This window comes from Notamacropus eugenii, chromosome 2 (assembly GCF_028372415.1).
Source record: "Notamacropus eugenii isolate mMacEug1 chromosome 2, mMacEug1.pri_v2, whole genome shotgun sequence".
NCBI lineage: Eukaryota > Metazoa > Chordata > Mammalia > Diprotodontia > Macropodidae > Notamacropus > Notamacropus eugenii.
Window position 1 is genome coordinate 275478969 of NC_092873.1, and position 10279 is coordinate 275489247.

Sequence of the window (10279 nt, forward strand, 5' to 3'; positions counted from 1 at the left end):
ATATAGACTAAACTTAAAAGTATTTCAAAAAGTGACTTTGAGGGATGGAGCAAGGATGGTGGAGTAGAGTAAACAACATAATTCTGTCAATAACATCTCAAACCAAGATCTGAAGTAGTACAGCCAACAAAAAGTCAAGTTGAGACATTTTTCCAGTCTGAGACAACTTAAGAGGTTAGAAGGAGAGATCACTGAATCATTGAATCTGAATAGGAACTGGCCGAGAGCCCATGGTGGCAACAAGAGCTACAGCATCAGCAGCATTAGTGGCTTTATGAGCTCTCAAACAACAAATGGAAAGAATATCAGGTAACTGGTTAGAAAGAGGTTAAAGGGGACCCCTGTGCTAGCTGTTTGGCAATTTTATTTCATATACCCACTTTCTGGTCACAATTCTAAGGCAGAAAGGAGCACTTGCTGTCCCAAGTGACTAGGGGCCATTAAGGAGCAGTTTAATTTGCAGTCATAAGGGATCAGGAGTCCTGAGGAACAGTAGCACTGTCAGTCACAAGGGAGCAGGGGCCCTGAGGAGCAGTATCCCTTCTGTTCTCAAAAGAGTACTGACCACAGCTCTGCTTGGATCACACCACCTCATGAGTACTGAAAACTTTGAAAACCTCAGAAATAGCTCTGAGAATGACAGTGTAAAAAGACTGGAAGTTTGGGACAGTGCCCTCCCTCCCCTACTCCAGGAACAGAGCCCAAGTTTAACATAAACTTCAAATTCAAGAAATAAGATGGGAAAATGAGCAAAAAACCAGCAAAAAAGAATCTGATCATAAAAAACTACTGTGATAAAAGGGAAGACAAAGACACAAACTCAAAAGAAGACATGTCAAAACAGCTATAAGCAAAGCCTCTAAGACAAATGGGAATTTCACATATGCCCAAAAAGAATTCCTAAAAGAACTAAAAATTATTTTAAAAATTGAATAAAAATGGTAGAGAAAAAATTAGGAAAAAGAATGAGAATGATGCCTGAAAATTATGAAAAGGCAATTAATAGCTTGGTAAAAAAAAAAAAAAAAAAAAGCATGAACAATATTGACAAAACCAAACCTTAAAAAGAGAGTTGGCCAAATGGAAAAAGAGATACAAAACTTCACTGATGAAAAAAATCCTTAAAAATTAGAATTAACCAAATGGGAAGAAAAAGGGGTATAAAAACTCACAAAAATTCAGTTGGGCAAATAGAAGCTAATGACTCCATGATACATCAAGAAACAACAAAACAAAAATATTTGGGAGTCTACCTGCCAAGACAAACCCAGGAACTATATGAGCACAATTACAAAACACTTTTCACACAAATAAAGTCAGATCTAAATAATTGTAAAAAAAATCAGTTGCTCATTGATAGGCTGAGCTAATATAATAAAAATGACAATTCTACCTAAATTAATTTACTTATGCAGTGCCATGTAAAAAACATTTTATTATTATTTTTTTTTTAGAAGGAGATGGATAACTTTTATTTGTTTAACAACAATGGTAATGTTGGAGTCTTTGGGCAGGGCTACATCCTTTGCCCAGGGCTCTCCTCTCACCCTCAGAGGGTCATGATCAAGCCCCAGGCCAGCAGTACACACCTGGCTCAGCCAAAACAGGACACGGAGGGGAAGGCAACAGCCTAACAATGTCCAAATAAAAGCAAGAGTTTCCAAAATGTCCTCCAGGTAAAAGCACACCAGAGTCTGCTGCTCTGTCCCACCCAATAAGAGCAGAGGAAAGCAGTAGAATAGAGGTTTTCTTGTTGTGCTTTTTACTATGCTTTTCTGGTCATCAGCATTTCCCAAATGTTGTCCTCTGCATCCTTCACACTGTGCTACAGGTATGATTTTCTCTGTTCCAGTTCCTTAATTTTTTTCTTCTGCTATCTTCTGTTTCTCTAGCAGCTGGTTGTGAATTACTTCCTTGGACTGAATAAACATTCGCCCTACACCTTCATACATGTGAGTCTCATCTACCAAAGTCATAATTTCTGTATCTGTAATATGTGCATGCTTTTTCATTCTGTTTATCTGTTTGATCTGTATATCTGCAAGCTTCATCTTCTGCTGAATATCAATAACTTTGGCTTGTAGTTCTGCAAAAGCCTTCTTCAACTCCAGGTCCACAGGGGCAGCCATCTTGGTCCAAACTCTGCCACTCTGAGAAACATTTTCTAGAGTTAGAAAAAACAACAACAAAATTCATCTGGAACAGCAAACCGTCCAGAATATCAAGAGAATTAATGAAAAAAAAATGCAATGGAAGGTGACCTAACCAAAACAGTTCTAAAATTGTATTATAAAGCAGCAATCATCAAAACCACTGGGTACTGACTAAGAAATAGAGTGGTAATCAGTAGGTCAGTTTAGGTATGCAAGACACAGTACTCAATGACTATAGTAATCTCCTGTTTGATAAACTCAAAGACTCCAGCTTCTGGGATATGAACTCATTATTTGACAAAACCTGGTGGGAAAACTAGAAAATAGTATGGCAGAGACAAGGCATAAACCAAATCTTACATCACATGCGAAGATAAGGTCAAAATGGGAACATGATTTAAACATAATGGGTGATACTGCAAGCAAATTAGGAGAGCAAGGAATAGTTTGCCTCTTAGATGTATGGAGAATGGAAGAATTTATGACCAAACAAGAGATAGAGGACATTATAAAATGCAAAATGGATAATTTTTACTACATTAAATTAAAAAGTTTTTGCAAAAAGTCAATGCAACCAAGATTAGAAGGGAAACAGAAAGCTGGGAAATACTTTTTATAACCAGTGTCTCTGATAAAAGCCTTATTTCTAAAATATGTAAAGAAATGAGTCAAATTTATAAGATTATAAATCATTGCCCAATTGATAAATGGTCAAAGGATATGACCAAGCAGTTTGCAGAAGAAGAAATTAAAGCTATCTATAAACACATAAAAAGTGCTCTAAAACACTATTGATTGGAGAAATGTAAATTAAAAAACTCTAAGGTACCACATCACACATATCAGATTGACTAACATGCCAAAACAGAAAAATGATCAGTGTTGGAGATGTGAGAAAATTGGAACACTAATACACTGTTGGCAGAGCTGTGAACTGATCCAAACACTCTGGAGAGCAATTTGAAACTATGCCCCAAACTGTACATACCCTTTGATTCAACAATGCCACTACTAAGTCTGTATCTTAAAGAGATCACAAAAATGGGAAAAGGACCCACATGTACAAAAATATTTATAGTACTTCTTTCTGTGGTGGCCAAAAAAAAGGAAATTAAGGGGATATCAACCAACTGGGAAATGGCTGAACAAGTTATACTATATGAATGTAGTGGAATACTACTGTGCTTTAAGAAGTGATGAACAGGTGGATTTCAGAAAATCATGGAAAGACTTACATGAACTGACACAGAGTAAAGTGAGCAGAACCAGGAGAACATTGTACACAGCAACAGCAACATTGTACAATGACCAGCTTTGATAGACTTAACTCTTCTCACCAATGCAAACAACTCCAAAAGACTTATGATGGAAAATTCTGCCTACAGCCAGAGAAAGAAATATGGAGTCTGAATGCACATAGACGCATACTATTTACTTTGTGTTTGTTTTTTCTTTCTCATGTTTTTTTCCTTTTGTTCTGATTCTTCTTTTATAACATGACTGATGTGAAAATATATTTAATATGATCATACATGTATAGCCTATATCAGATTGGATGCCATCTTGGGGAGGTGGAAAGGTATAGTGAAACATTTAGAATTCAAAATCTTATAAAACTGAATGTTGAAAACAAAAAATTAATAATTTTTAAAAAGAAACAATAAAACAGTGAAAAGATTTAAAATGGAAGAAAATGTGTAATAGCTCATCCAAAAAAAAGCTGACCTAGAAAATAGATTGAGGAAAGATAATTTAAGATCTTTTCCTGAAAGAGATCCCAAAATGAAGACCCTCCCCGCCCCCCGCTCCCAGGAATATCATGTTCCAGTTCGAGGGCTCCCAGGACAAGGAAAAAATACTTCAAATATCCAGAAATAAACCATTCAAATATTATGGAGTCACAGTCAGGATCACACAAGATTTAGCAGTCACTATATTAAATGGTCAGTGGGCTTGGAATAGGGTAAAGGAGTTAGGACTATAATCAAGAATCACATATCCAAGAAAAGTGAGTATAGTTCTTCAAGAAGGAAAATGGATAGTTAATGACATAGAAAACTTTCAAGCATCCTAATAAAAAGAACAGAGATGAATAAAAATTTGACCTCCAAATACAAGATTCAAGAGAAGAATTAAAACATAAATGTTAAAGAGAAATCATAAGACAATAATATTACATCATTTGTAGTCCTATATGAGAATATGATACATCTAACTCCTAAAAGCTTTATCATTTTTAGGGAAATTAGAAGGATTATACATAGGCAGAGGGCATGATAGTGAGTTGATTATGTTGGAATGATCTCTTAAAATGTATGTGTGAGAAAGAGAGATGCTCTGAGAGAAGGAGGAAGGGAAAAGATGGGAATTATCTCATATAAAAGAGATCCACAGGGAAGAGCTTTAATGGTAAGAGGGAAAGTGGGGGCAGAACCTACTTGAACCTCACTGTTATCTGAATTGATTCAAAGGGGAAGACTTTTTATACATGCTCAATTGGATATAGAAATGTATCTTAACCAATGGGGAAGTTGAGAAGAAGGGTAAGAGAAAAGAGTTATGAGTGATAAAACAGGGGCAGATTAAGAGAGGTAGTGGTAAGAAGCAAAGCATTTTTGAGTAATGAAAAGATGAAAAAAGAGATGGATAAACAGAAGAAAATATAATGGATAGAAATACACACTTAGTAATCATAACTGGAATGGAAAAGGTATGAATTCATCCATAAAATGGAAGCTGATAGCGGAATGCATTAGCAAACAGAATCCAACAATATGTTGTTTACAAGAAACTCACTTGAAACAGAAAGACACACACAGAGTTAAAATAACAGGCTGGAGCAGAATCAATTATGCTTCAGCTGAAGTATGAAAAAAAGACAGGGTTAACATGTTCTCAGACAAAACAAAAGCAAAAATAGACCTAATTAAAGGAGATAAGTAGAGAAACCACATATTGCTAAAAGGGAACACAAACAATGAAATAATATCAATACTAAACATATATGAGCCAAATAGTATAGAATCCAAATTCTTAAAGGAAAGTGAGTTACATTTAAAATTACTGCAGACATTATAAAATTCTTGGGAGTCTATCTGCCAAGAAAAGCCTAGTGACTATATTAATGCAATTACAAAACACTTCACATGAATAAAGTTAGATCTTAAGAACTGGAGAAATATTCATTGTTCATATATGGTAAAATATAATAGCAATGACAATTTTACCAAAATATTGTTTATTCATTGTCACACTGATCAAATTACCAATTAATTACTTTACAGAGGTAGAAAAAAACAAAATATGAAGGAAAATGGTGCATGAAAGTTGATATAATAACCAAATTAAGGGAACACGGAAAATTAAATCTGTCAGATCCATGGATAAGGGAAGAGTTCAAAAACAAATAAAAGATAGACAGCATTACAGGAAACAAATGGATAAATTTGAATACATGGAATTTAAAAGCATTTGTACAAAGTTAATGCAATCACAATTAGAGGGAAAACAAGAAAGTGGGGGAAATTTCATACCAAGTTTCTCTCAAATATATAGAAAACAAGCCAAATTTACACAGAGAGAAAGAGAGAGAGGGAGAGAGAGAGAGGGAGAGAGAGAGAGGGAGAGAGAGAGAGGGAGAGAGAGAGAGAGGGAGAGAGAGAGAGGGAGAGAGAGAGAGGGAGAGAGAGAGAGAGAGAGAAAGAGAGAGAGAGAGAGAGAGAAAGAGAGAGAGAGAGAGAAAGAGAGAGAGAGAGAGAGAGAGAAGGAACTGAGCTAAATTAATTTTTAAAAACCATTTCTCAATTGATAAATGGCCAAAGTATATGGAAAGGCAGTTTTTAGAGAAGAAATCAAAGTTATCAATAGTCACATGAAAAAGTACTCTAAAACACTAATGAATACAGAAATGCAAATTAAAACAACTCTGAGATACCACCTCACACCTATCAAATAGGTTAACATGACAGGAAAGCAAAGTAACAAATGCTGGAGGCGATGTAAAAAAATTGTCCTATGGTGGACACTCATCCTATAGTGATGGTGGAGTTGTGAACAATTTCAATCATTCTGTAGAACAATTTAGAATTATGCCCAAAGGACTATAAAACTGAGTGTAACCTTTAACCCAGCAACACCACACTATGTCTGTATCTCAAAGAGATCAAAGAAAAGGGAAAAGGACCTATGTGTCCAAAAATATTTATAGCAGATCTTTCTGTGGTGGCAAAGGATTGGAAATTGAGGGAATGTTCATCAATTGGGGAATGCCTGAAGAAGTTGTGGTATGTGATTGGGAAGGAATACTATTTTTCTATAGGAATACTATTGGGTTATAAGAAATGATGAGCAGGGTGGTTTTAGAAAAACCTGAAAAGTCTTGTATGAACTGATGCAAAGTGAAATAAGCAGAACCAGTGGAAAATATATATATAGTGGAATTATTATATAATATCAGTATTGTAATGGTGATCAAATGTGAAAGACTTAATTATTCTGATGGATATGGTGTTCTCAGACAATTTCAAAGAACTCATGATGAAAAATGCTATCTGCTTCCAGGTGGTGAACTCTGAGTATATATTGAAGCATAGTTTTTTCACTTCCTTTATATTTTTCTTTTTATTGTGTTTTTCAAAATGGTTAATATGAAATATGATTTTCATTATTTCACATGCATAATATTTTAGAATTATATTTTATTTCCCAAATTCCGTGTGAAAACAAGTTTTTATATTTTTTATTTTTGAGTTCCAGTATCCCTCCAACCCATCCTTTGAATGATAACCAATCTGATATGTTATACATGTCTATTTATGTAAAACTTTTCCATATTAGTTATTCTGTGAAAGAAAACTCAAGCTAAAAAAAAGAAAGTGAAAAATAGTATGCTTTGGTCTGTGGTGAGATGCCATAAGTTCTTTCTCTGGAGGCAGACTGCATTTTTCATCTGAGTCCCTTGGGATTGTTTTGGATTATTGTCTTGATGAGAAAAGCTGTCATTCATAGTTGTTCATTACACAATATTGCTATTACTTTGTAAAATGTTCTCCTGGTTCTTCTCACATCACTCCATATCAGTTCATGTAACTTTTTCCCAAGATTTTCTAAAATCATCTTGCTTATCATTTCTTAAAGCACAATAATATTTCATCAAAACCATATATAACAACTTGTTTGGTCATTCTCTAATTGATGGGTATCTTTTCAATTTCTGGTTCTCAGCCACCACAAGAGCTGCCATAAATCACATGTATAATTGACATTATATTGCTTGTCTTCTCAATGAGTGGGGTAAGAAGAAAACAATTTAGAGCTCAAATTTATAAAAATCATGTTAAACATTTAAAAAATAGATTAAAGGACTCATGATGAAAAATACTTTTCACCTCCAGTGAAAGAATTGGTGAAATCTGAATATAGACTAAAGCATACTATTTTTCACTTTCTTTGTTTTCCTTTGGTTCAAATTTTCTTCCACAAAATGATTGATATGGAAATATGTTTTACATAATTGAACATGTATCCCTATAACAGATCACTTATCATCTGAAAGAGGGCCTAGGAAAGGGAGAGAGGGAGAGAATCTGGAACTCAAATTTTTTTAAAAGAATGTTAAAAATTGTTTTACATGTAATTAGTAGGAAAAATAAAATAGTATTCTAAAAATGTTTAAGTTCAAACATAGGAGTGAAGAGAAACATTAAAAGGTAAACATGAACAAACAATGATAAAAGACTAAATGATATACTGCTTACATTTGAATATGATATATGCTTCCCCCCTGAACATTAAACACCATCAGCAGTCATAGAGAGAGTCCAACTAGAAAAGACCTGGGAATGGTTCTGATATGTCTTTACAATCTTAAAAATGGAAGAGAGGGTAAGAAAAATACATTGGTGCAAAATGGAAAGAAAGATTAGGAGAAATTACCTCAATGAGGATGCAGCAAGTATACATCTATATAAACATGAAGGAGGGATGAAAAAAGTAGATGATACTGAGCCTTACTCTCAACTGAATTGGTTACAAGAAGAGAGAATACACACACACACACACACACACACACACACATACACACACACATAAATAGAGAAATACATTTCACTTAACAGGGAAATAAGGAACTGGGAGGAGTAAGAAAGGGGAATTAGAAGGAGGGTAGGTTAAGTGAAGGACTAGTAGTAAACAAACATTAATGATCTTTTTAAAAAAATTATAGATCTCTTTGAAGTGGTAAAAATGGAAATCTGAAGGAGTAAGCAGAAATTGGAAAATCAATATACAAGTTATGGCATATAAATATGATGGAGTAATATGGTGCTGAACTCTGATCAGTGTAATGAACAATCAGGATTACAGAGGACAAATAATGAAACATATCACCTGACTGCCTACAAAAAGAGGAAGGACTCAGAATTCAGAATAATAAAAAAAATTTTAGTCCTGGTCAATGGGGAAAATTATTTTGATTGCCTAAGTGTATTTGTAATATATTTAGTTGTTCTTGTGTTTTTAATGGTGAGGGAGAGTGAAACATTGATTTTGGTTGTTTAAAGCAAATAAAATATATTTTAAGATAAAATGAAGTAAAATCATTATTTATGTCACATTCAGTTCTATAATTTTATCAGATAAGAAAATATACTTCCCTTTTAATAAACCTAGACTTCATCCTATGAAATAATGAACCTATTTCCCATCAATGAAATCTTGTCCCCAAAGCAGGAAAATATTTGTTTCAAACAATTAAAAGAGGTAGAAGGCAAGGACTGTGTTTTATTCATCTTTGCATCTTTCTTAGGACCTAGGACAGTGTCTTGCATACAGTAGGTGCTCAATAAATATTTATTGAATGAATGAATAGATGAATAAATTTTCATTGCCCTGAGATGAGGGAAATCTGTTTCTTCCTGAAAACAGAAATGGAGAAATTAGACCAAAAATAATATTCATTAAAGGAGAGGGAAAGAAAGAAAGAAAGACATAAAGTGGACCTGAGTAAAATTGGAAGACTTCTTAGCAGACAGTGATGAGTTTGGTTCTAATGGAGAGTGGTGAGAAGGAAATTTTGGCTATGTGAACTAATAATGGCAAGTTAATTAAATAACTTTCCATAATTAAACAAACTTCACAATTGTACACAAAGTGCCTATTGTGTGCAAAATGTTGTGCTGCTACGGAATAAGGGAGATACAAATTATAGTCAAGACTAGGTCTCTGCCCCATGGAATAATCAAGGAAATAAGCTATGTACTAATAACCATAATATATCTTAAAACATGATAAATGCTTTATAGGAGACAAAGCAAATTTTTTTAAAATATAGGTTGAAAGGAGTATTGCTTTTAAAAGGAATGTAGTGATAATGAAAAACTGTTGGTCCCCAGATAAGCTATCCCAGATTCAAGGCACTCTGGATCAATACCCACTCAAACCTACAGCTCACAAGCCACTACTGATGTGCTTATTTTCTCCAACCAAAGGGCATATTATTTCAAAGTGAAGCATTTAAACAAACATCTTATGAAATAATGTGACAAGAAAATATCTACTGCCATATACACATTAGATATATCCTATAATAGCTTACCATACCATTAGTGTGGAAGTGTATAAATGCAGAGAACATGCAAGACCAGAGCATGCACACAGAGGACAAACAGTATTCATACATTTGGATAGGACATACATTTGACTGAACAAGCCAAACCATTACCACTTCAGAACTGGTGATGGCACAACCTCTTGTGATGTCATTTCAATTTCTCTTTGTTGCACTTTACTAGGTATCATGTTTTCTTTCTCCAATGGTCATCATATCATCTCTGTTGAGTGTCTATGGTGGTCTTGTGGTAATTGTGCCATCTCATTCTCTGAACTCCTATCTTTTGGGGTGCACTGACTAGAAAGTCTCTTTCTGACAAGATCAGGTTAACTTTTAGTGAACAGATAATACTATGAGCCACCCCAACAATTTAGGGGAGCTAGTAATAGCCAGCAGAAGGCTTTTAGGATGATATCTTTCTTTTTTTGTTGCCTTTGTCTGATGTTAATATCCATGGTCCCAAGCTATTTGAATTAGGGTTAAGAAATCCTTTGTAACTCCAACTGCATCACTGATT

General features: G+C 34.3%; 1 pseudogene; it reads right to left on the minus strand.

Moving 5' to 3' along the window:
* Positions 1-1429: 1429 nt before the first annotated feature.
* LOC140523887 (prefoldin subunit 1-like) lies at positions 1430-9974 on the minus strand (annotated as a pseudogene).
* Positions 9975-10279: the final 305 nt, after the last annotated feature.